A 27216-nucleotide genomic window follows, 5' to 3' on the forward strand; every position below is an offset into this window, starting at 1 on the left:
AGAATCCCAGTAAAGACCACGACAGAAAAGGAAGGAAGGTATATCTGGTGCATGCATTGAGCCAAGGTCAAGGACCGCAAAGAAAATCTGCCCGAAGGCGCAAATGCATGGTCACCGTCCAAAACCAGAGCATCCTTATGACCATTGATACAGGCGCCTCAGTGAATGTGATGCCCACAAGCACATTCCAGACTCTAAACCCTCCACCAGAGCTGAAAAGCACAGACACGCTGCTATACGCATACGGCAGCCGGAAGCCCCTACCAGTGATTGGCAGATTCCGCACCATGCTGGAACACGGTGAAAATAGACTATGGTCGAAAGTCTATGTCGTGAGGGCAGGAATTGAAAGCCTCCTGAGTGGGGGCGCAGCAGAAGACCTGGGAGTGGTTAAATTCGTCTGCCACGTCGATGCGGGCGAGGAGGTGGACAACATACTGAGGCAATACCCCCAGCTGCAAGAGGGAATAGGCTGTCTGAAGGGCAAAACCATCAAACTACACATTGATGAAACAGTACAGCCCAAGGCCGTAAGACATCGGAGAACCCCATTCCACATGAGAGAGCAAGTGGAGCAGGAACTCAAGGCTTTGGAAGAAGCCGGCATCATAGAAGAGGTCACAGGACCCACACCATGGGTCTCGCCAATGGTGGTAACGCGGAAACCCAAACAGCCTGGAAAAGTGCGGATCTGTATAGACATGCGCCTCCCGAACACTGCCATTAAAAGAGAGCGCCACATCACACCAACAATCGATGAAATCGTGGCTGACCTCACGGGTTCCTGTGTATTCTCGAAGGTTGACCTGAAGGCGGGGTATCACCAACTCAAGCTCCACAGGGACTCTCGCTATATCACGACATTCTCGACGCATTTGGGGCTGCGGAGATACAAACACCTGAGCTTCGGGATATCGTCGGCAGCTGAGGTATTCCAGCAAACCATTCAAGAGGTCATCAGGGGCATCCCTGGTGTCCTCAATGTGAGTGATGACATTTTGATTCACGCCCCCGACACGGAAGAGCACATCAAGAGGCTTCGAACCCTACTGGACAGACTACAAGAGGCTGGGCTCACCATACACCGGGAGAAGTGCGAGTTCCTCAGATCAGAGATCACCTTCTTTGGCTACAAGTTTGGCAGCACGGGCATCTCCCCTGACCCCCAGAAGGTCGCAGACATTCAGGCCGCAAGCCCACCGATGACCCCCACGGAAGTACGCAGTTTCCTAGGCATGGCCACCTACTGCGGGAGGTTTATCCGAGACCTGGCCACCCTATCTGAGCCATTACGGGAACTGACGAAGGCCAACACCAAGTGGGACTGGGGGCAGAAATGCCAGGACTCGTTCGAAAGCATCAAAGACTCCCTGTCTGTCGACACCAAAATGGCATATTACAACACCGAGCTGCCCACTGAACTGTTCGTGGATGCAAGCCCGGTTGGGCTCGGTGCCATCCTGATGCAGGTAACAAAGGAAGGGGAGAAAAGGCCGATAGCGTACGCATCGAGGGCCCTCACGGAGACCGAACAGAGGTACTCTCACATCGAAAAGGAGGCCATCGCCGTGTTGTGGGGGTGCCGGCATTTTCACCTCTACTTATATGGGCGTCGGTTCACGACAATCACGGACCACAAACCCCTGCTGCCCATCTTCATGGGGACATCGTCGCACCCTCCGGCACGAATCACCAAATGGCTCCTACACCTTCAGCAATACGACTTTGATCTCATCTACCAGCCAGGCAGTGGAAACCCCGCGGATTTTCTCTCGAGACATCCGCGAGCGGCGACCCACCAAGAGATCCAAGTGGCCGAAGAGACTGAGGAACACATATGCCAAGTGGTACGCGCAATGAGGCCTAAGGCGGTGAGCATCGAGGAAATTGAGTCGGAAACCCACAAGGACCCTTGTTGCGACTTGGTGAAAGATGCCATCATCTCGAGTAATTGGAAGACTTTCATGAGACACACCCACAACAGGACAGAGGAAGCGAAAGGGTTTCTGTCCGGCATGTTCACCGTCAGGCAAGATCTGTCGATCACTGAAGGGGGGGTAGTCCCCGAGAAGGGCGATACGGCCTGAGAACTGCCACGAGGCCGCCAGCCAAGCTAAGTGACTATGTGTGGTAGCCAACACACCCCGTAGACTAACGGTGAACGTCCAGTTGATTGCAGTTGTATTGTGTTTGTTTGTTTTATAATAAAGGAGGAATGTTATGTTCCGCCCTGCGTCCCACTACGCGGTGACGCAGGGCGTCTCTAATAAAAGCCCCGCCCCCGCGTTTGGGAGGCAGTTCCGGGGCAGACCAGCAACGCGTGTGGGTGTCTGTCACTGCAGCTCGCGCTGGCGCTGCGCCACAGGCCGTGCGGCCTAGCCCGGACACTCCAGCCCCCGCGTGCGCCCACCGCGGGCTGGAATACAACAGCGCCATATGCCCAGTACGCATCTAACAAAAAATATTGTGATTTTTTTCTTACTCCCACCTGAAATAATTAAAACCCCAATGCAATTCTATGGGGAAATTCCTTTCTCCCGCTTTCGGGAGCAGAATCTCCCTCCTAGGTCGTCAAGAATGTTGGCATGTATGCTTTCCTCTCACCAAAACACAAAGAGTCCCACAATACAGCTTGAGGCCCATAATACAGCTTCCTTCCCTTGCTGATCAGAATGAGTCACCATAGATGCATGTCAACTTGCTTGTGCTCGCCCCTTATCCAAAAGACAAATGGAAGTATCAGTCTCTATGCCAGTTGTTAAATATGTATACACGGATATATGTGGTTCATGATGTGTCTAGACCACAATGATGTGTTACTTTTAAGAAAATTCAGTTGTGAATGTGATGTGTTTTTTGACAGACATTAAGATATGTGTATATTTTTGATAAGTACATGGTTTTTCGCTTGTCTTTTTGGATAAGGGGCGAGCACAAGCAAGTTGACATGCATCTATGGTGACTCATTCTGATCAGCAAGGGAAGGAAGCTGTATTGTGGGACTCTTTGTATTTTGGTTTTCACTGTCCTCACCCACACAGCCCCTAAAAAGAGGACTTTTGTAGCTCTTTGAAGTCGATGCTTTCCTCTCACCACACTAATTTCTCAGACACGCAGGCCGACTAAGCCCACCCCCCCCAATTCAAGAAGAACGCAACAATATATTCATGTTATGTTACCTACCTCTTGAAAAAAATGTATGATTATTATGAACTGCAACAAACATGTATCGCTAAGAAAGTTATTCGTTACGTTAATATGTTTGTGTGCGGTGTACTTGGGGCTGATCCTGAGAGCAGGGTGTGAGCCTCAAGTGCAGCCTGCTGTGGGTAATTTGCTCAGCGTATTGACAAAAATCGTCTTGGTCATGTATTAACAGACGAGACTTCGTCGAGTCTTCACTGACAGACCTACAAGGCCAGAGAACTGCAATGACGCAGCCTGGTTCTTCTGTGACAGGCGCTGCAAGCATCTGTATGTGGCACGTTTGTTTCCCCAACTACAATTCCCACCACTCTGGAGTGTAACATAGAGCACTGCCTGGTGCACGCTGGGTGCAGAGTTCCCTGCTGTCTATTCTCCCTCTCTTTTCAAGGGCGCTTCTCAATCATGTAGACTACATATCCCAAGGAGAACCGCCCAGCTGCCGGCTCCGGTTCTCAGGACATTGCTTCCTCTCGCTACATTGCAGTTTGGGAGTTGTATTTTGAATGGCACCTTGTTTCTATACTGCACGTAACTAGTCACTTCTCTCTGGACCACACTTCCCAGTGTGCCACGCTCTCGCTCTGGCAGCGGAGTAAGATGGCGGCCGCTGGAGCGACAGAGGAGCTGCTATTGTTGTAGAGGCCGCGGAGCGGGAGTAGGAGACAGGCGGCGGCATCCGGCGGCGGAAGGAGCAGGCACCGGCAGTCCGGTGAGTGGGCAGGGGCAACTGGAGGACGACAGAGGGATTCTAGTGGTGCAACAGGGTAATGGGGAATCAGGAAGGGGGACGGATGAGAGACCAGGGTGAGTAAGGGAGGATCCTTGGGGTGGAGCGCCCGAGGGGCACTGCCAAGCATTCCAGCTGCTTTGAGGGGACCCCTAAATGAGCGAGTATTGGGAGATGCCCGTGTACTTGTTTCTGGTCTTTGCTCTGGAAGCTAAACGTTACTCTGTCCCTAATCCTCTTTGCCCTCTGACTGGACATCACGTAGTTTCTGCACAGATCCCTTTACTATTCTACAATTTTCCTTTTCCCCGATTCCGTCCTCAGGGAGATGCCCTATCTTAATAGACTCGAATGTACCCTTACACAGGTCAGTCAAATTAGAAGTTTTAAAACACCTAATTCAGTGGGGTAGTACGCGAAGCTCTGAATCGCACCTTCCTTTTCTGTCCCTCTTGCACCCTTTCCCCTATCGAACCTTCTACCTCCGTATTGTATAAAGATCTGTACTTATCCACTCGAGTTTACGCATTATAAGCTCCCATCGCTGTCTTTAAGGCTTTTGTGCCTGAAGCTCTTTTAATTCCGACTGTGAAACATCTTTTTAGGAATTAGAAATCCTACTCACAATGTTTCTATTGATGTACTCCTGATTATATTTATGACACCATTAATGCCTCACTTGTTTTTCCTGAGGTGTTTTTGAGTGTGCCACCTGTTAATGCTTCAAATGGACTGTTCATGTCCATTTATTTTACTAGACGTCCCAAATAAGTTAAAACTGTGCCCATTTTTTTCCTTCACCAGTTTTGTCCCATGTGAGGTTCCCAGCACCAATCTTTTGTCCCCTTTTTAGTTTGCTTGCACTCCAGTTGATTTTGCACCCCCGGTATAATCTTAAGTCTTTGCTGCCTCCTCACCTATATTCTTCGTGCCACTTTGAAAAGTCTCTTGCCTCCTTAATGTGCCAGACAAGGTCCCTTTTGAGTGTCTTCTTATGTGACCTGTTTAAAGCTGGTGTTTGAGGGAGACATGTTTGTATCTTGTGGAAGTCTGAGCATCACAAAATGTGGATGTCTTCTCCAAAGCTTTGCTCTGCCAATGTTGGCAAATTGTCCTACAGAGTAGCATTCAGTAAAAATGCCCTCTCGGTGATCCCTTTGTCTATATTTAATGTTTGCTATTAGGTGACACTACCTATAACCCAAAGCAATTGGCATGGGTCGTGAAGATTTTTTTAATATCAGTATTTGGGGAATTAATTGAGCACATTCCTTACTTCGGGAAGCAGCGGAGCACTTTACAATAATGGGGGGAGGATCTAAAACAGAGGAGCGAGGGCAATTGTCAGCAGTGGATCTATAATGAGGAGAGGAAACAGTGGGGATCAGATCACCCAGTCTTGCTTATGATGGGAAGTGGGTGGTATATGGACCTAGGTGTTGGGGAGGAGCCATTCCTCAAAGAAGTGGGTCTTCAGCTCCTTGCCTCCCCGCTTCTGTTCCTTGTATTGGATTCCTGTCAAAAAACAAGCATTGATCCTTCTGTAGGCATTAGGCATTTGCCAGACACTGTTAGGATATACTGAGGTGCTAACCTTCTAACCCCATTTGCCAGCTGTTGCCATCTAGTGGTCAGGTATTACCATTGTGGCAATGCCTGAATATTCCTATCGCATACCTGCACAAATGGCATAACTGTTGCCTTTGCCAGTACTTGTTTAATCATGATCTTTTCTTAGTAGACCAGTAGGAGAATATTTTCTCGACCCGATTACCACAATTGGGAAATTGGTCATTGTATGCAATTTCCATGCTCTTTGGCTCAACTTGAAGGCAGTGATGTTGGTTCCATCTTCTGCACCCCACTGGACATACCGCGGGAAAACATGTTCAGTTGTTTATGCAATAATTAGCTGCTCGAATTTGTTCAAATATGGAGACGCATCACAATCTGCAAAAATGCTCTTCGTCGTCGTAATAGTTTCAGAGCTCCTAGGCTTGTGCGTGGAGTGGTGTACTGTGCCACCGCTATCCAGATCTTGGTTTGCTGGAAGAAAGAAAATGAGCGTTAAAAAGGTTATCGAGAGTTTGTTTCATGGACTGACTTGCTAGACTATATTAGTTCGCTGAGAAGGCCCGTTGCTATGTCTTGTTAAAACATCACTTGCATTCTAAAGTGTAGTGTTGGGATCCTTGATTTATTTTATTTATTTGTTACACGCCCAGACCCATGGTTGTCATGGCGAGGTTACAAGACAGCTTAAAAATTAATAATACATTGTTATTGTTTGTTTATTTTATTTGTATGGCGCTCCAAACCCAGGGGTAGAAGGGCGCTTAAGAATTTGGTTACAGCGTTTGAGAAGTATCTTTGTGTTGCATACTTAGTACATTCTTATAATATGTACATATATATACAGTTATCAATATACAGAGCACATACAATATGCATAATATACAATTTTCAATATAAAAACAGTACCTAAACCAGTTACTGCACGGGGTGTGGGGTCTGGTGTTGATGGCGCTATTCTGTTTAGGAGCCAGCTGATGACCCGCTTCCTGAAGATCTGGAAGGATTCGACAGTTTTGATGTTGAGAGGTAGGGTGTTCCAGAGTTGGGGGGCAAGTACTGTGAAGCTTACCCCTCCAGCTCTTTTTAGGTGGAACCTGGGCACTGTCAAGCAGAGAGTGTTGGAGGATCTGGTGGATCTGGTAGCAGGTTTCAGGGTGAATTTATTAGCTAGATATGGTGGTGCTAGATGATTGAGGGATTTGTACGTGAGGCAGATGGTTTTCAGATCAATTTTTTTGGGTGTATGTATAGCCATTTGCAGGCTTTCCTAGTAGCAGAGATATGCTCTTGTCTAGGAATGTTGAGGGCTGTGCGCAAGGCGTTATTTTGTATTACCTGCAGCTTGTTGAGTATGGATTGGTTAGCACCTAGGTACAGGCTGTTACAGTAATCCAGTTTGGATTGTATGAGGGCCCTGGCAAGGGTGAGGCAGCTGTTGGGTGATAGGAATGGTCTGCTGGCCCTAATGAGCTTGCCGGTGTAGGCAGCGGCTGAGGCGGTCATATTGGTGTGTTTGCTAAGGTTGGTGTTGGCATCTAGAGAGAAACCAAGGGTTTTTACGCTTTTGGCTATGGAGATGGTGTGGCCATCGATGGTGATGTTGTTATAGCTACGGTCAAGTTTGGTTAGAGTGTTGGGGTAGCCGACGATTAGGAGCTCTGTCTTCTCATCATTCAGGCAGAGACCATGGGAGGCCATCCATGCGTGAATGATGGAGAATATTTTGTTGACCCGGGCGGAGTCTGCTTGGTAATTACCTGAGATGGTGAGGAGTATCTGGGTGTCATCTGCGTAGTTTGTGTAGGTGACACCCAGACTGTCCAATTGGTCAAATAGAGGCTTTGTAAATATGTTGTACAAGGTGGGGGATACACAGGATCCTTGTGGGACCTTGCATGTGATGGGGATGGGGTCTGCTGCAGCTGTTGTGGAGAAGACCCGCATGGTTCTGTTTGCCAGGAAGGATTGTATCCATGCGATGGCAGAGGAGGAGAAGTGGGCTGCGGTGGCAAGGTGATTACAGAGGATTTCATGGCTGACCAGGTCAAAGGGCGCTGAGAGGTCTAGTAGGAGTAGGATTGCGACATTGCCTTTGTCTTTAATTTCAGCAATCTGGCTTTTGAGATCAACAAGAGCGGTTTCTTTTCCGTGTTGAGGTCTGAAGCCAGATTGACGTATTCCTAGCAGTTGGTTGGATTCCAAGTATTCCTGAATTTGGATGTAGGCAACTCTAACCAGGATTTTCAGTAAGAAGGGGCCTGTAGTTGGTGGGTATGGCCAGGTCGGGGGATTGTTTTTTCAGGAGTGGGAGAACCCATGATTGTTTTAGGTTGCTAGGGATTGAGTTATTGGTGAAGGATAGGTTGATGAGTTTGGTGATGATGGGGGAGAGCTCTCTGGCTGCATCTTTTATGATCTGTGCCGGGCAGCTGTCTCCTTTGCAGTTAGAGGGTTTCAGGGAGGTGATGATTTTTTGAACTTCCGGGATGGTGACTTTCTTAAACGAGAAGCCTGAGCTAGTATTGTTAGGTGTGGGTAGGCTAGGGTTGGTGACCTTGTTATTGGAGAGTTGTTGCCGTTTGTCCTCCATTTTAGTTTGGAGTCCTAAAATTGTATTGTTGAGGGCGTTTTGGATGTTGGTGCACCAGGATTTGTCTTTCAGGCAGGTGTCTGGAGGTGAGATAGGGTTTTCTAGTTCCTTCAGGATTTTAAATAATTCTTTGGTGGAGGATCCTGCCTGAGCAATTCTGGTATTGTATACATCTTTTTTGGTACAGATTATCTTGCTTTTGTAAAGTGAGGATAAGTTTGTGAGGTTGGATTTGTTTTCCGCGGTGGGGTTAGTCTTCCAAGTGTGATGTGCCTTAGCTTTCTCTTTTCTGAGTAGTTTGAGCTCAGGGGTGTACCACAAGTTTAGATGAGCTTTGGGTTTGACTTGGCGTATTTTCAAGGCGGCAACGGTATCCATTGCTCTAGCCATGGAGTCATTGAAGGTGTCGATCAGCAGGTTTAGTCAGCGTTGGCTGGGAGAGCATTGAGGGTAGGTAGGACCAGTGGTAGTAGGGCTTCAGCAGTAATGTTGCGTTTGTTCCCGGTGGGACAGGCTGGTGCCAGGGGGTGTTTATTGGGCAGTGCCTGATTGATGTTGACCTCAAGAGGGATCATGTGGTGATCAGTCCATGCCAGAGGTTGGGGGTCTTTGCAGGTTGTATTGCAATTGTAGGTTGCTACCCAATCAAGGGTTCTGCCTTTTTGGTGGGTGGGGAGTACAATGAGATGAGTAAGATCATGATCAGTTAGGACATTGGCTAGGGATGTAGCGTGTACATCGTTCAGGTCTTGGTAGCCGAGGTTAAAGTCTCTGAGGATCATGATCTGTGCTGATGGTTTGGAGTTTTTGGTGATGAGGGATGTGATGTCTTCTTCAAAGGTCCCCGGGGGGCTTGGGGGTCTATATATGAGGTGGATGGTGATCGTGGTTGTGGGGGAGGTTTGTAGTTTGGCTGTGAGTAACTCGCAGGATGTGAGTGAGACTGTAGCGGTTGGTCTAAGGCCTAGGGCGGATTTGGAAATCATCGCTACACCTCCACCTCTGGCGTTTGGTCTATCTGCTCTGAGGATAAGTATTTGTCTGGGATGGCTAGCGATAAATGGGGTCCAGACGCCTCATGAAGCCAGGTTTCTGTTAGGGCTAGAAAGTCGAGGTCGTTGGTAAGGATACTGTCTGCAATTTCTGTGGGTTGGGCAGCCAGGGATCTGACATTGAGTAGGGCGCCTTTTAGTGGGGGAGGTGTGGGCTTGTTCGGTGCATTGTGCTTTGTATTAGTTTTGGTGTTAGGTTTGGAGTTGGGTCTAGTAGTTGTAGTGGGGAACCTGGAGCCTAATCTGTCATAGCGGACTGTGAGGTTGGGAGTAAGAGGGGGGGGTTGGGCCGGGAGTCCTAGAGCAGGCGGGAAGTTTGGTGGTCAGTTTAGTTTGGTTAGACATAGCGATGGGACTGGGGTGGCTGTTGGTAGGTAGGCCTTGGTTGACAATCGAGGTGAGAGGGTGGTGGTAAGTGGAAGGGAAGGGGGATGCGGAGGGTTGGAACGGAGTGGGGCAAGGGATGGGGTGGTGTCTGGGGCACCCTAGTTTAGCCAGGCCGTCCTGGTGGGCTATGTAGCTATTGCTGCTACAGGGAACGTTGTCCAGTATTATGCAGAAGGGGAACATGATTAGGGCAAGCCAGAAGATCATGGTCTGGAGATAACGGTGGAGGCTGGTGGGGAGCAGGCCAGACTATGATAGTTAGTGGCTAGTTAGAGCCGGGTAGAATTGGTCAAGGTACAGCCTGGGCACTATAGTAGCTAGATTAGAACACAACTAGATTCGAAGTTGATGCATACATCAGTGGGCACCTACATTTGACAATTCCTGTCAGCGACTAAAATGCGTACATCAGAGGGCACCTAGATGTGACAAATCCTATCAGTGACTAAAAAAGCATACATCAGTGGGCACCTAGGTTTGAAGGAATTTCCAATATGCATTAAATACAGTAGTACGGAGTGTACCAGGCAGAGGTGATACAGTTAGGCTGAGGTGCACCTAGTGGTATCTAGATGTGACAGATTGCAGTATGCTAAAATTCACAGGGTAGGGCAACATCCAGATTTATCACAACGGTTGATATGCACAGGCAGAGTAACACACATCTTGACTAGATTGAAGTGGCAAGGATAGGGTGTGATACAGATATTAAATTAGTATAGCAAGCATCAGATATGGACTGTTGGCTGATCGGGACGTTGCAAGGTAGGATTACGCGACATACAAATGGATAGGATATCAAGCAACAAAGGATTGGTTAGAAGTCTGTGCTACCGCAGTTGCTGCCTGAGTAGCGTTCAGGATGGGGGGGGGGCAGCGTGGCAGCTCACACCTGTAGCAGGTGTCCATGTAGGACTGGGGAGACGTAGGGATAGTCTTTGCGGAGTTGCGCGCAAAAGTCAATAATGTAGCGTGGGTGGCAGGGCGGAGGAAGGCACTTACCCAAAGAGTCTCAACAATATGCCTTGAGTCGGGCAGCGTTTCTAGCCCCTGGCTCCTTCGGCTCAGACAGGAAGCCTTGAGGTCGGCCTTAGGGGTGTGCCGGCGTTCGCCTGCCGGCGAAAGTGATTGGGTTAAGGCAGTGTGCAGAGCCAATCAAGTCAGGCCTGCAGCTGTGGTATGGGGCTGAAGCAGAGCATAGTGATGGTCGACGAGAAACGGGCGGCCATCTTGGAAATAGCACAGCCTCCTCGAGGCTAATGGTGGCTGAGAAACAATGCTGTGAGGAACGGTGGCAATTGTAGGGGCTGCATTTCAGGGCGCACGGGGTAGCTCCGTAGGAAATATGGATTCAGATAATTATTTAAAATGTGATCATGACGGCAAGGTGCGCAGCGGCCTGCGGGGGTCTGCAGAATTGCGGGCTTCGTCCTCGCCTCACCTGGGCTGCAGTCAGCACTGCTCCAGAAGTGGGATCGGGGTCCTGAGCCTCCTGGCTCGTTGCTTGGTATGGTATGTTATATTGGTTACATCACATTTTAGAAAGGCAGGTGCAGAATAACAGGGTGCTTCAATATGGAGGCCTGACTTGGATGCTAATATCGGTTGAATTGTCACTCGAATTGTGTGATACTGACATTGACTTTTTGTAATAATTGTAATCAAATGCCAAGCAAATGAAGGACTTGTTTAGAGTATAATTATTTGGTTGGGCAACATTCCTTGTAGGTATTGCATTACATCTCAATGTTCTTGATTTGCATGGTTTGCATTGTGTTGGTGGTGATGATGGTGGGGTAGGGCTTGCCCGACCTATTTTCAGGTTCCTTTTTGATGGTTGTTAGTGAAGTGATCCACATCAAGTCCAGTGTGACAGTATTTCAAGTGGAGCGTGGTTTTAGGAGCACTTGAAATGTGAAGAAGCGGCACAGGGTGGTTTTAGTTCATCACTTGTGGTGTGAGGAATAGTGTGGGATTGTTAAAATAAGGTAGTGGGTGTATGCTATAAGCATGTTTTGAAGAGTAGTGCAAAGGATTTGAACAGTGGTAGGTTCAGCACCAACAGTCAGTTGACTTGGTGATGGCGAGAGGCGGCACAGATGGGGTATGCAAGGTTAAATAAGCTGCTGTTTGGAAGTTGTGGTACCTTTCCAGCCCAGAGGTAGCCTGACACTTTGGCCTGGAGATGAGGCATGTGTGATGCCTAGTTATAGTTTGTTGGTGAACCGAATTCAAAGCATATGTTTGGAAAGTTGGTGTCGAGCGAGAAGAGGAAGAGAGTGCCTCACAGACAACTAAATGGGTGTTGGCTATGGTGCTGCACGATGACTGGGAAACTTTTGAAAGTTTGCTGGAGAGCAGAGTCTGTCTTGAGTGTGGGGATGTGGTCTAATGTCAGAGGACTATGGATATATGCATAGACCTACCAGAGTAGTTGGCTTTTTAAAAATGTATTAAAAAAACACAAGACTTTTTTGTGGATGTTACGCTTTTATTATGTAAACCCAATATTTTTGTCAATGTGTTCCTGCCTTAAGATTATTCCACACCCTCACTGTATGAATCACAAAATACATAGGTACATACCTGACAATGCAGCACAACAGTTGAATCCCGATCTTGCACTTGTAAATGAACAATTAAATTAAATAACACACCTTGTTATAAGTATGAAGGCTCTGGCGTTCAATTTCTTTAGAAACTTTTTCAGGACTACTGTAACATTGCAAAACCATTTTCTTCTGATCTTTTTTTCCCTATGGTCTACCTAGTAACAAACATTTAATTCTCTGCTACACAGAGCAGACTTGGGGGGGAATAAATGTCCTGCTTACATGTGTTCCTACGCATTAAGCATCTCCCCTCTACATAAACATATATGTTGCAAGCTACTAACCAGCCATAAGTTACTTGCCACCTTTTAATGCTTCAGATGGATACACACAGCACACTGTCATGCTCGCCAAGAGTCAAATATCTCTAGCTAATCGTGAGTGCCAATTCTGCACCGTGCTATAAAGACGCAACCTCTGTGCCCTTTGAAAAACAGAATTGTTAGTAAGGTAGCTCTTCCCTTGGCTTGGCGGTTTCTGCCTTTTGTGCGTAGTTGCCCAGTGAGTAGGCATGTTAATGTTAAAGGATATTTATACCGCACACTATCACCACCGTAGTGGTCCCCTGGCACTCTGGCAGAACTGAAAGAAAGGGGGGAGGGTTAGGGTTTGTTAGTAGGATAAAGTTTTGAGCGGGAGCTGTGATTTGCGGTTGGCAGCTTCAGTTCGGTTAACACCGTTTGCTGAGCGCTTTGGTGTGTTATCTGGTCGGAATCTGTTGTGTGTGGTTCTGTGTGGTGTTAGTTGTTGCGCAGTGGTGAAGTGCGTGCAGGTTGATGTGGTTTAAGAGGTATGGTTGTGTTTGGTTAGGGTTTGAGTGGTGTGTGAAGAGGGCTGAGGTGTTAGTAGGGTTGGTTATTCGCATTGTAGTCTGGAGAAAAACGCACATTCATTTGTGTGTTTCGAGACTTGGACAACATTTCTTGCTTACAGTGATCTAGTTTCAGCTTGACAAGGCTGTCTCTCATCTATCTGTCGATATGTTGTGTTAGTTAATCTCTACAATTCTTTCTTTGTTCTTACTCAGGCCAGCCCCTACATCCCAGTCTGCAGTAGATGCAAACTGTTCCCCGCGGAACGAACTGCTTGCGACCTATGCCCATACCCATCACTCTGAGTGCAACGCGGTACAGTTCAGTCCTTACCAGGAAGTCTGTATTGGCACAAATGAATCACCATACCTATGTCTCAGATGATTTGTTGTGGGTGACTGGTTAATCCTTCGGAAGTCAGTGCATCTCCAGGAAGGCTGCTAAGGGATTGTATATGTCAGTCTAGTGCATTCAGTTTTCTACTTACTAGCTTGGGTGTGGATTTCTTAGTGTGGTGATAATGGTCTCATTGGCTGGCGGGTTAGCTTATATGGTGGGGTTGATTTGTGGATGGTTGTCTTGTGAGCGTGATATAGTAGTTGGATAGTGTGGATGCACATTTGCGTTGGGTTGGGGTTTATGGGAGATTCCTGTAGTCCGGTCTGTCAAGGGGATGCTTGGTAGTGGGTAAGGTTAATGGTTGTACCTGTTGTTTGTGTAAACCTTGTTAGCTATTGTTCTGTCCTGATTGGGTTGTCGCTCGTGGTCGGTTCTGCCTAGCATTGTCTCTCTTGTTCTTGCGGGTGTTCACTCTCTATTCTAGGTGTTGTCTGTACCGTCATGGGTTGTCGGGTGGTTCTCTTTGCATTTTCGGTTTTATTGTTTCATTTGTTTCCGTCTGGCTCGGAGGTGTTGAAGAGCCATGTTTTTAGTAATTTTCTGCATTTTAGGTGGTCTTTTGTGTTTCTTATTCCTTTCGGGAGGTTGTTCCAGGTTTTTGCTGCCAGGTGGGAGAAAGAGGAGCCCCCCTAGTTTTTTCTTGGCTTATGGCTTTGGTTCCTTGGCGGGTTTCATTGTTTAATCTGAGGAGTCTCGTTGGCTTGTAGATGGTTATTTTCTTTTGTAGGAATTCTGATCCCTGGCCGCTGATTGCCCTGTGTGTTCTGCAATTTTTTTTTTTTTTAACGTGATGTGTTTGTTTGGAAGCCAATGTAGCATTTCTAGCGCCGGTGTGATGTGATCTCTTCTAGAAAGTTTGAGGAGGAGTCTAGCCGTAGCGTTTTGGATGCGTTGTAGTTTCTTCAGCAGGTGTTCCGGCATTCCGAGGTAGAGGCTGTTGGCATCGTCGATTCTTGACATGATGAGGGCAACGATTGTCAGTGTTTTGTGGGTGAAGGACAGGAATGGTAGGATTCTTGTTGAGTGAAGGAGGTAGAAGCGCTTCTTAATTATTGCATTTACTTGTGGTTTTAAGGTTAGTCGTTTTCCATTAGCACTCCTAGGTTTTTGACTAAGTTTGGTGATGTGGGCGCGGTTCCCAGTTCTATCGGCCACGTTATGTAGGTGGTGGTGGTCTCTTGGTTTTTGGATCTAATCATGATTTCTGTTTTTCCTGGGTTAATTTTGAAGTTGTTGGCGTTTATCCAGTCATAGATTTTTTTTTGGAGACTTTCTCCTAGAGTTGAGTGTTCTGCTTGTGCAACTTCGATTTTGTAGATGATTTGAGTGTCGTCTGCATAGTTGTAGCTTGTAAGATTGTATTTTTATAAGATTTTGATTAGCAGCGTCTGGTAGATGTTAAAGTACAGTGTTGATAGTGAGGATCCTTGTGGTACTCCGCAGTCGTTAACTTGTGGAGCAGATTTGAAGGGTTTCGTTTAGTTTCTGTTTTGTTCGCTAGGAATGATTTTATCCAGAGCAGTGGTAAATATTATTCCTATATCTTCTAATCTCTTGATGAGGGTGTCATGGCTTACTCTGTCGAATGCTGCCGAAAGGTCAAGCAGAATTGAAGCTGAGGTTCTGTTAGTCAGCGTTTGTCTTTAGGTCGTCCCAGATGGATAGGAGTGCCGATTCAGTTTCTCTTGCGGGTCTGAAGCCGACTTGTGCTTGGTCCAGCAACTGGTGTTTTTCTACATGCTCTTGGGTTAGTTTGTATACGTAGGTTTCTAGGAGTTTTGCCGGGTAGGGGATGTTTGAAATAGGTCCACGTCGCCACTTGTGTTCTTAAGAAGCGGTTTAATATATGCAGATTTGAAAGTTCGTGATACGGTCCGATTCAAGAGATTTCTGTAGTATTCTGATGGCGTTCCTTGTGTGAGGATTGATTTGTAGATGTTCGGGGGGTAGGGATCCATGGGCGAGCCTGCTTTCTTGCTATGTTTTACCAGCTTGACTAATGTCTCCACTGATATTTGCGGGAAGTTTTGGAGTTTGTGCTCTGGCTCCTCGTTGGGTCCGATTGGTTGCGTCAGGATTGGTAGGTCTATTTTGTATGATTTGTCGGATTTTATTTTTTAAATGGTCTGCTAGGTTGTTGCATAGTTTCTGTGAAGGTATTGGAGTGTTGTCGCAACCTGATGGTTTCTCATTTCGTTTTCTTATCTCAGTCATATTTTTTCCTCCATTCTAGTTCCAGCTTCTTGCTTTTCTTTTTCATGGTGTTTAGTAGTGGGGTGAACTATTTTGCCAATGCTCTTTTTTCCTGAGGGGGTAAACCGTTTTTCGGGGCAATGTTTTTGATTGTGTCAGCAATCCATTTATGTAGTAGGTCTGTTTTTCCGTCTAGGTCTGCCTTCTCCAGATCGGTCGCGGGTGGTTTTGTCAGCTCAAGTTGTTCTAATAGGTTGCTTGTTTTGACGGTTTTCCAGTTTATTTTTGTGGTGGATGGGAATTTGAGGGGCTGGTTGGTAGCTTTAGTTGGTAGCGTGATCACAAAGTGTGATCACAAATTGGGATGATGAGATGGCAGCTCCAAAGTATCTGTATTGGCGGTGCAGTGTTTTTTTGTTGGCGAAAATTGCGTCAAGTGTATGCCCTGCCGAGTGTGTTGCTCCTTTGACCAGTTGTTTTAGTTTCATGGTTGTTGGTTGCCTGACTTAGTGAGCTTTGTGATTTGGCATGTTTTTCTTAGAACCATATGTTGAAGGTCCCCCAGGATTATCAACTGCTCATGTTGGATGGCTATGCTGGTGATGGCTTCTATGAAGTGGCCGACGAAGGTTGCATCGTATGTCGGTGGTCTGTAAACCAGTATGAATTTAATGCTTGTTTTTGGATTCGCTGATAAGTGTCTGACCATGGATTTAAAGTGCTCAATGTTTAGGGGTTCGTCTGTTTTTATTTTCAGGTGAACTTTGAATGCTATTGAGAGGCTGCCTCCTTTTTTTTCCTTTCCTGTTTAGCTGTAGGCATTTGAAGGTGATGGGGGAGGCAGCTTTGGAGAGTGATTTAGTAGTTGTCGGCCAGCCATGTTTCTGTGATGAATAGAATGTCGATACTGTTGTCGCACAGCAGGTCGAAGATCTGAGTGTTTTGACATTGATATTGCGTTGATTAGGTTGCAGTGGATTTCTATGGTATAATTTGGCTTGTGCTTTATTATTGGTGTTGTCTTCTGACTGGTGTTTTGGTTTTCTTCAATGTAGGTCTCTGATTGTGGTGTTGGTACAGTTGTGTTTGTGTCATTGAATAGCTCTTCTAGGTTAAGTCTTGTGTTTTTGTTTCCTTCGGGTTCCTCTTCTAAATTTTGTGGCTGCTGAAGGGTGGGTCCTCTGTTTTGCCGATATATGGGGTTAGGGTGGCGATCATGTTCCCTTTTGGCTTTGCCTGTTTTTCTCCATGGATGTGTTCTGTTGTCGGTCTTTCTTGATTCGTTTGTTGGTTTGTTCCGTTGAGTGGTTGTTTGCGAGGTAAGGTGTTGGATATAGGGACTTTTCTCTTCTGTTGGCGGCAGTTCTGTTTTTGGTCTAGTTGATGGGGGTGTGTTCCACAGTTGTGGATCTGTGGTGGCGGCGCTCAGTTGGGTTTGTTCTCTCTTTCCCCTTGTCTGTCTTGTGGTCCTTTTCATTTTCGTGTCATTTTTTTTGTTATTTGGCGGTAGGTTGTGGGGTTGTTCGGAGTGTTTCTTTCTTTTGGTTTTCGTTTGGGTTGTCGGGCTCGCGTTCCTTGTAAAATTGGTAGGTTTTATAATTCCTTGCAGTTTCCTTCTGGGTTGGGTTTGCAGTTGCAGGGGCGGTAGCCCCAGTGCAGTGCTTTTGCCGGTTGGCTCTGTTATTTGTTATGATTGTACGTGTTTTTCCTGATTGGTTTCGTTCGGTTCTTTGTTTCCTTGCTTGTTTGCTTGTGGGTGTGATGCTGTCATCGCGAGTCAGTCTTTCGTGCTTAGTCTGGCTGCCTCACGTGGTTAGTCTGGGGTGAGGAGAGTTTGTCCGATACTAGCTTGTGGGTTGTCTGGTGGTATGACTTGCTAGATAACGTGTTGGTTCAATATGTGGCTACGGTGAAACAGACTGTGTGGTTGGTGGCTGTGGGGATTATCCAGTCAGAGGCTATAGAGCTAGGGCAACTCTCTAGCTATTAATCTGGTTCTATCAGAGTTCTACCTCAGTGTGGTGCTGGCTAGTATTCACAGTTCTATTTTAATGTGGCCGGGCCAGTGGTCACAGTTCTCTGTATGTGTTACTCAGGAGAGCATTCACAATTCTATTCTTAGTGTGGCTGGGGCCAATGATAACTGTCCTCACTAGGTGTGACGCAAAGCGATATTCGTAGTTTTCTCTAAGTGTGACGCAGGTCAATATTCACAGTTCTATCTCAGTTTGGTACAGGCTGGTATTCAGTTCTATCTCGATGCAGCACAAAGCAATATTCTCAGTTCTATCCCAATGTGGCACAGGATAGCACTCAAAGTTCTGTCTCACTGTGTCATGGGCTAATATTCAGAGTACTGTCCCAATGTGGCACAGGTTAGTGTTTACAGTACTATCTTAATGTGGCTTTGGTAATAAGCCCAATCCTCGCCAGTTGTCAAAACGGTTAGTATTAGCATCCTGGTCTATGTTCTGAGGGTATGTAGAGTGGCAGGGCTTCCGGAGTACGGTGATTGCTCTACTCCCCACCCAAGCCACACCTACCTTGATAGTCGCTGCTGGTTGACTGCTGGCCACTGGCTTCCCCTGCTTACACCTGCAGACACTGTCTGGAGATGCCCTTTGCCTAGGGGCCTTTAGTCGCAGGGCCTGCACAGGCAGTGGGGATGCCCTGGGTGGTTGTATTAAGAGCAGAGTAGTGGCCAATCGCAGTGTTGGTGGTAGGGAGCGTGGAAGCAGAAAGGAGGCCTGGGTGAGTGGGGGGAGAGCGCTCCCAAGAGCATGTTTGCTTTTTATTTTATTTTTTATTTTAAAGGTATTTGTACTGCGCACTGTCGCCAATGGAATTGGTCCGCAGGTGCTAAGGCAGGGGTGGGTTAGTTGGGTGAAGAGGGAATAGGAAAGTGAGAAAAATGGTGTGCTGTTGGCAGCTTCAGTTCGGTTTTCACTGTGCGCTGAGCTTTGGTGTGAATATCGGATCGATGCAAGACCTCATGTGCTGTTGGTGCGGTTTATGTGTTTGTGTTGTGTGGTTTGCTGAAGGGAGAAGACGGTTGTTTTTTTGTGTGAGATAGGTATGCAGAGATTTGAGCATATGGTTAGTGGGTTTTATGTCTCTTAATCCTTATAGTTCTTGTTCTATGTATCTGGTTGTCCTATAGGTAGGCATATTCTTTCACTTTTTCTTTCCTGTCCGTCTAATTGTTATGAGTGATGGCGTGGCACGTTCCCAGCTGTGTTGTTTTTGAACTTAGTGTAATAGGTCAAATAAAATTAGTGGTTGCTGGACGGAGCGCGGGCCGTGGGCACCCTTACCTGGGGCATGGAAGCGGGTAATAAGGGCTGGGTTGTTGCAAGGGGACTAGTTCCCTGTTGCAAGTTGCTTAGTCCGTAGTGGTCAATCGCAGTGTTGGTGGGCCGGATGGCAGGAGCGGGGAAGCAGGCTGGGGTCGGGTGCGGGGAGAGGACGCTCGAGAGCACGTTTGCTTTGTCTTTAAAAAAAATATATATAATTAGTGGATGCTGGAGGTAGCGCAGGCCGTGGGCAACCTTACCTGGGGCATGGAAGCGGGTAATGGGGGGCCGGGTAGTTGCAAGGGGGCGTGATCCACGTTCCTTTTCTGTTCACAGGGCGTTCTTTGTGGCTTTTGGCAACACTTCAATTGTGGTCGCATGACTTGTCCTTTCACCCCATAAGGGCAACCACAGTGTATTGTTCCTCGGCTCAGGCCCCCTTCTTTTTTCACCAGAATGTTGGTTTGTCCATTACATATTACCTCTTTGTTGTTGTTCTTCATTTGTGTGTGGGCACCTTACATTTTATTTGGCAGTTTCTATATCTTCTTGTGTGGTGTTTGCAGGCTGTAATGGGAGCAGAACAGGTGTGCCACCATCTGGAATATATTCTATTTCTTACAGCTGTGTTTGGGTAGGGACTTCCCTCCAGTGTTTTGTGACTCATCAACCTCCCCATAAGAGAAGCAATGCATGGTATGACTCGGAGTGCCCTTAGCCCATCCACCAAAAAGACATGAATAGTGGTGTGATGATATATTGACTCTACCAACTAATCGGTCAATCTATTTACGGTGTGGCGGCTTTCGGCATGTTTACCAGGACTAAACCTTGCAAAGCCTGTGCCCTGCACAAGGAGTACCCTGTGCCCTAGCCTTGGCGTTTTACTGTTCCCCAAAACGGTCCCTAGCAGTCAATTAACCTAAGTTGTTCATGCTTGATATTATTCATGGAGTACTGTTTATATATCAATTATCAATCAGTAAGTGTTACTGAACATATATGACCTATTGTCAACCGTCTACATTGACCTTTCGTGCGTCACAGAATCCTTTCTGTTAGGATATATTTCTCCTACTTCCAAGCATTGTTGTTCCTTTGTTAAACGGATGTAAGCTAACACTACATATCCACAGCACCAGTACAGATGATGTGGGTTTTTATTGAGTGTTACTTAAACCTGTTGTTGGCTGTCTGTCACTAGTATGTCAGATTATATTTTCTCAATCTTGATGTTATAAGGGATCACTCTCCTACTGCCCCTTTTTTAACAATCTGTTTATTTGGGGGGGGGACAAAGCAAATACAATTTAAGTCAACATCTACAATACCTGCCTAGCGACCCTGAACTCTGCCCAAAATGCTAATCAAAGTCCCAAAAAGTGTCATTTGGAGAGCCTTCCACTCAAACAATCCAGTAACGGCAATTCGAAAACATCACTTCCCAAATTTTGTATTTTTTTTAAACATTTTTTATTTTTTCAATTAATTTTTTTTTTTAATAAAAAAAGGGTGAGGAATCGATCACTTTCTAGTAGTTATAGGTCAATAGCATTACTTGACGTGCCGGGCAAACTTTTTTCCAGGATAATCCTTATGAATCTAACAACCCTGATCAACCAAAACAGACTCTATGATCCGCATCAGATAGGGCTTGTACCGGGCATGGAAACATCCCTGAATCCTCTTGTGGCGATTCAATTTAGTCATATTAACATAAAGCACCCTCCGTTCATGGCCTTGTGGACTTCATCAGATTTTGACTCAGTAAGTAGGACTCGCATGATTCGAAAATGTTTATTAGCAGGGTGTCCGAAGAACTTAATAAACATAATTACCCAGTTACATACAAACACCTCAATACATATCAGGCTTACATCAGAAGACAAACTATCTGCTCCGATAAACTGAGTGGGGATTGAAGCAAGGATGTGTTCTTGCATCCACAGTCTTTAATTTCTACATAGCTGACATGAGTAATTCATTCTTGTCTGTTACAGCTGATCCTCCACAAATTGGAGAGTCTCCAATAGCTTGGCTCTTCTATGCAGATGATCTGCTATTAATGTCCAATACGCCTATTTGTCTTCAAAAATTACTAGAGGCACTGGAAAAATATGCAGCTGACAATCTTCTTGAAATCAATTTTGACAAAACAGATTTTGGGCCTATTTCCGACCTTGGAGGTAAGTACCGGGCTTTACCGGCATGGAGCAAAGAACGAGTCCGATCTGATCACAGACCGCTAATTGCAGCGCATTACGACATCGCGGCCATGAGCTTTGGGCCATGCCGGTGAAATACCTAGCGGCATGCCGCAAAAGGGCCGTAAAACCCCCTACCGGCATGATGCGTGCCGTACTTAATACAGCCATGGAATTGGCGATGTCCGTAAATAACGTTGGCTGTAAACTACGGCTACCGTAAATTACGGCCACCGTTAACGGAACCGGAATATCGCCATCACACAGGAACGGGAAGGAGCACGGCGGCCATCTTTAAAAACCCAATCCATTGCCACCCTCATCGGGCAGCACCCTTGGAAGCATTCTGAACACTGGAAAAGGCCATCACACCCTTCAGGAATGCCAACAGCTCCAAAGAAGACGGCAGACCGGCTGCGCAAGCAGCGATTTAGCCCAGATGAGTTGCAGGCCTTGGTAGACACACTGCAGGAGCACGCTGACATCGTGTTCAGCGGGGACATGCGCCGAGAGCCGGTGCGCCGCAAAAAGAACATCTGGACACTAGTCGCCCAGAGGGTGAGCGCAGTTGGCATAACCCGCCCCCCCGCACACCCAAGGACCTGCGGTTGAGGGAGCGGAGCATCCTCTCTGCCAACTGCAGTCAGGCACTGCAGACCGGAGGGGGCCCAAGTTCCCCAATGAAACTGATGGCATGGGAGGAGACATGTGCTGCACTGATTGGAACGGAATCCATAGAGGGCGTTGGCGAAATGGAATGTGGGGCACCATCGTCCGCTGATGGAGGTGAGTGTCCAAAGTTACACTGCCAATGCCAATTACATGATATATACACTCCCAAGAGCCGTCCAAGGCACCTTGTCATGGTGCCCACCTCCCCATCCAAATCATCCTGAACCAACCGCCACCCAAGCTAGGCCCAAGTGCAAGGTCATAACGCACATCTCACGCAGTGCACAAACTGGCACATCCCATGATGTGCAGCTGGGTGGCCAGTGTGCGAGTCAGACTGCACAGTACAAGGCCAGGATAAGTGACTGACACCTACTTACATATCATACACATGATTATAAAGTAGTGCTGTTGCATACCCAAAAGGCCACAAACCCCACATGACTGAAATGTGAATGTAGCCATCATTAGAGTCTCAAACAATCACTCATGCCGTCCCTCTCTTCTACCCCTACAGGCAGTGACCATGAAAGCGGGGAGCCCGAGACCAGCTGTCCCACCACCTCCAGGGGCAAAGGCAGGGTCCGCCGCATACCAGCACGGAAGGACACACCCACCCCGGCTCCTCAAAGGCCCATGGAGGGTGCACCACCCCATCCCTCCCTGCATCGGCGCAAGGTACATTGACCAGCCCAAGGTCAGAGGAGGCCAGCATCGCTGTGGGGGTAGCAGCCACGGCCCCCCCCCCCATGAAACCGTGCACAGCCTCTTGTCCATCTGTGGAGCGTCAGAGGAGGAATCAGACCCCACCGTCCACACTCCAGAGCCCAGCAATTACCCCAGGTGTCGTGCAGCGACTCAGGGGAGCCTCACACACCTGGCAGATGTGCACGTGGTGAAGCACCGGAAGACGCCAATCCCATGCCCAGTCCCCCAGTTGAAGCCCTGTCAGGGCATGTAAGCCCAATCCCCTTCAGGGATGTCAGCCCCTCATATGATGTGCGGCACAGCTCACTGCCCTCATTACTGAGCTGATGGAAGACAACCGCCAGAGCAGGTTGGAGTGGATTGACGAACTAAGGGCAATTCGTCAGGCGGTGACGGAAAGTACAAACCGCCTTTGCAAAGTCCTTGGACGCATTGCAGATGCCCTTGAGGCTGCGCGTCCCACTCAGCCGCCTCAGCAAGAGGACACCCCCCTCATCCAGTCGTTAAAACCCCGGCAAGCCCACTGCGACGTTCTCTACGCTCACTGCGCTGCCGAGATATGCCTCCCCCGGGCCCCGGGAGAAAGGAGTAGTTAGCATAGCTGCCACATGTGGCCTTGATGGACACCATGGGACTACTGTTAGGGGGTTGGGGGGAAGGGCGGTGGTGGGTGAGGGAGTGTTGGGGGGAGGGAGGTGGTGGGTTAGGGTGTGTTGGGGGAGGGGGTTGGGGGATGGGGTGGTGGAGGGTATGTTTACACTTATGCAGTTACATTTTCAATACACCGTTTGTGTTGCAAAGTTACACCTGTGTGGACATTCATCATTGAGCATGTGTATCATATCTGACAGTGCATGGTGTACAAGTATCCCCACACCCAGTGCCCTATGTGCCCATGTCATGCCACCCTCTGCTGACTTGTGTTTCGGTTTTGATGTCCAATCAATGTTTGCCACACGACATGTCCCTCCTGTGCACCGGCACCATGATGCTCTCCTGCCCCTTCCTCCTCCTCCGACACTCCATCTGGTGTCAGCAGTCCCATGTTAGGGGACGGGGCCACGTTCCAAGGGATGCACATTTTGTTCAGCATTACACATTACATGGGGGTCTTGGACACCGACGCATTGCAGTAGATGGGTGCCCCACCCGACCTGCTTAGGCAACTCATATGTGCCTACTACAAGCCATGTGCCAGCTTCATCTTCACACATGCACGGGTATGGGCATTATTGTAGGCCTCCTCGGGCCAGTTCTGTGGGTTCCTAACAGGGGTCCTGTACCATGGTGTCAAGGGACAGCCACAATCACCTGCATGTGTAGGCAATGAAGGTAATTGTTTGGACTGTCATGGTTGGCTTTCTATGTCAATGTTGACGTGCAGATATTTTTGCATTTGTTGACTTCCCATGTTAATGTTGTCATGTAGACTTGTGCGTGTGTGACCATAAGTACCTCGACCTCTAGGATCGTAGTAGTGAGGGGTAATCAATTCTCCAGTGCCGTCCTTTGGCACACTCTTCCTTGTCACATGTTGGTCATGTAGTGTTAGGTGTGTGCGTTACTACATCAATGTGGGTTTCTGTACTCATGAGCCGTTACACTGGCTCTGTGGCACAGTGTTTGGTGGAGTGCACATCGTGCACTGGCGTCGACATTTCATCCCGGTTTGTTTACGCAGGCACTCACCTCACTGATGCACTGGCATGACAGTCAGACAACTCACCAAGCAGCCAGGCACGTCGTCCTGCATGTCGCCCCATGTGGCTGGGTAGCGGGGGGGGGGGGTTCAGCTGGGCCATTGAGTCATGAGTTGGTCCTGTATGTCGGGGCCCACCGATGTGTGATGATCTTGCTTGCGTTGCATACCGTCTGCACGTTGGTGGAGTGGTATTGCTTGCGGTTGCGATACGTCACCTCCATGCCATGCAGGTCCGCCTAATCCACGTGGGTGCAGTCAAGGGTACCTGTGCAATTTGGCATGCCTGGCAATGCATGGGAGGCAACTTTTGTGTTGTATATCTCCTGGGTTGTCCATGGTAGGGATTTGTAGTCCCTTGTGTGCTTGAGGAGGTGATCCAGCACTTGCTTCTGTGTCCGTGAAATGAACCACCTTCAGTTGAGGGGGGATAGCGGTGTGCATTTCGATGATGCACACTATACCCTCATTTCTCAGGCCAACTATGGTGGTGATGGTGTCAGTCAAGCTGGTACAGGGTGTGGATCTGCTCAGGGGTAGCTTGAGGGACTGGACCTGATGCGTGGGAATGGGGGCTGCTGGGGTGGTGACGGTGGCTGCACTGCTGCTGCATGCTGGGCCTGTCTCACCCTCCTTCTCCTCTGTGGTGTTATTGTAGTTGTGCCCTTGCAAGCAGGGCCTCCTGCTTCTTGTACTGCTACCACTATTGCTATCATTTTGAGCGGGAGGGGGTGTGGTGTGTGGGTGTCGACATTTTCTGCTGTGGCAGACTCCATTGGCTACACCTGTGCTGATTGTGTGGACCTGTGGCTCTGGGGACTACTGCTCAGGGTTCTTTACACCTTCTCTGAGATGCCTGTATGTACTCCTTGCCGGTAAGGTACTTAACGGGCTTGAGGAGGCTGTTATTTACGTGTGCACGTTGCTTGTGATCAGCTCCGGTTCATGCCATGCCGCTAATATCGGCATGGTGTGTCGCGCGCGTGGCCCAATATCACGATTTACTGCATCGTACTTTACGGTGCCGAAAATAGCGGTCTGGTTGGTCGGAATAGGCCGTAGCGGTAAAGGATGCAGTTAATCACTTACCGGCATCCTTTTTCCCTTACCTCCAAGCTCGGAATGGCCCCCTTTGTGTACATTTCCTAAAATGCGATCCAAATCTCGCAACTTTAAATGGCGCCTAAATGGAAATGAATTGGTGATAGTACATCATTACAAGTATTTGGGAGTTAACGTTAACAATCAGCCATCTGATACACCTTATCTGCAGGAAATCGGGACTAAAATGAGAACAGCCACATTGCAAGCAGTGATAATCCAGCGGAAATTTGGAAAATTCTCTTATGCCTCCGTCATCGCTTTTTATTTACAAAAAACTATACAAACTGTCTTATACGGTGCAGATCCAGTGACTTGGTCTGATCATCATCTGATTTCATGCCCGTTTATTCTAGTCACTCCTGTCTGTAAAGCTCTCCCCCCCAAGACGTTGCACCGCTCCTTGCGATCAGTTGATCCCAAGGCACTTGGGGCCTGTATCGTCTCTAAGTGTACCTCCTTGGGACCTGTATCTCTATCCACGCTCTCAACATCGCTGTTATCCGCCGCCAATGTTCTCGCTCCACCTAAACTTACCCAGAGTCGGAGATTACTCTCTCAGCCCTGGTTTACAGATCAGCTTAAAAACGCCCGCCTGTCACTTAGACAAGCCGAACGCAAATGGCGAGCTAGTTATGACCCTCTGCTTAAAGATTTGTATAAGCTCAGTCTTTCCACCTACCTAGCCAATGTCAAGCTGGCTAAAGCCACTTTTTTTGCCCAACAAATTGAAAGTGCTCTATGTAAACCTAAAACACTATTTTCTATTGTTCGATCACTTTCCTCCTCTGAACCCCTTACTTCGATGGTCAAACCATCGCAAAAGCTATGCAATGACCTAGCATCTTTTTTTATTACGAAAATCGATGTGATACGATCTAACATCGCCAAATCTCTTGCTATGCAATCTTCTGGCACCACTAGCTTTGTGCCACTCACCCTCACTGACCCCCGTGCCAGCTGGTCTACCTTTCCTCTATTCACGGAGGTAGAGGTTCTAGCAGCGATTCTTAAAATTAAATCCGCTTCCCCAGAGGATGCTATTCCGGCAAGTATGATGAAGACTATTGCCCCAGACATTCTGTCTGACGTCACAGCGGCTATAAACAACTCATGCCAGTCTGGTCTGGTTCCTCCGGAACTTAAATCTGCTAGGGTTATTCCCCTGCTTAAGAAGCCATCTCTTGATCCCACTATCCCCTCTAATTTCCGCCCCATATCCCTGCTCCCGTTCCTGTCTAAACTCCTGGAATCTCTGGTCACGCCCCTTCTCTCCTCCTTTCTGGAATCTTCTAAGATCTTCAATCCTGCCCAAGCAGGTTTTAGGCCAGGAAGAGGAACAGAGAGTGTGCTTGTCTCAGTGCAAGATGACATGTCCAGACTTGCGGATGCAGGTGGTGTTGGAGCTCTGATTCTGTTGGACCTCTGATTCTGTTGGACCTCTGATTCTGTTGGACCTCTGATTCTGTTGGACTTGTCCGCCGCATTTGACACGGTGGACCATCCTATTCTCCTTTCACGTCTAGCACAAATCGGGATCTCTGGATCAGTCCTGGCTTGGTTTATCTCCTTTCTTGCAGACCGCACTGAGACCCTTGCTATGCCCCCTTTTCTTTCTGCCCCTTGTGCCCTCACCTGTGGCGTCCCCCAGGGATCCTCTCTTTCCCCTATCCTATTCAATATCTACATATGGGCGCTGGTCTGCCTTATCCGCTCGTATGGACTTAATTGCTATTCCTACGCGGATGATACCCAAATCCTGATCCGCCTGGATCAAGATCATATTAAGGTCTCAGCTTCTCTTCATGATTGTTTGGCATCAGTCGGTGTCTGGATGGACCAAAACTGGCTCAAGCTTAATGGCGACAAGACTGAGGTGATGATGGTGGGCTATCCTCCCTGCCCGTCATTATGGACCCCTGCTTTTTGGCCTACTTCACTGGGCCCCCTGCCCTGTCCAGTGGACAAAGTAAAGAATTTAGGAG

General features: G+C 47.8%; 1 protein-coding gene across 1 annotated transcript in view; it reads left to right on the top strand.

Annotated features, from left to right (window-relative positions):
- Positions 1-3769: 3769 nt before the first annotated feature.
- The window catches only part of SCAF1 (SR-related CTD associated factor 1), a 472414-nt gene continuing 448967 nt past the window's right edge, over positions 3770-27216 (top strand). The window contains exon 1 of the mRNA XM_069605191.1: positions 3770-3916. The gene's annotated coding sequence lies outside the window, so the exon portion shown is untranslated. The remainder of the gene's footprint in view (positions 3917-27216) is intronic.

This window comes from Ambystoma mexicanum, chromosome 1p (genome assembly GCF_040938575.1).
Source record: "Ambystoma mexicanum isolate Mex_15411 chromosome 1p, UKY_AmexF1_1, whole genome shotgun sequence".
NCBI classification, from domain to species: Eukaryota; Metazoa; Chordata; class Amphibia; order Caudata; family Ambystomatidae; genus Ambystoma; species Ambystoma mexicanum.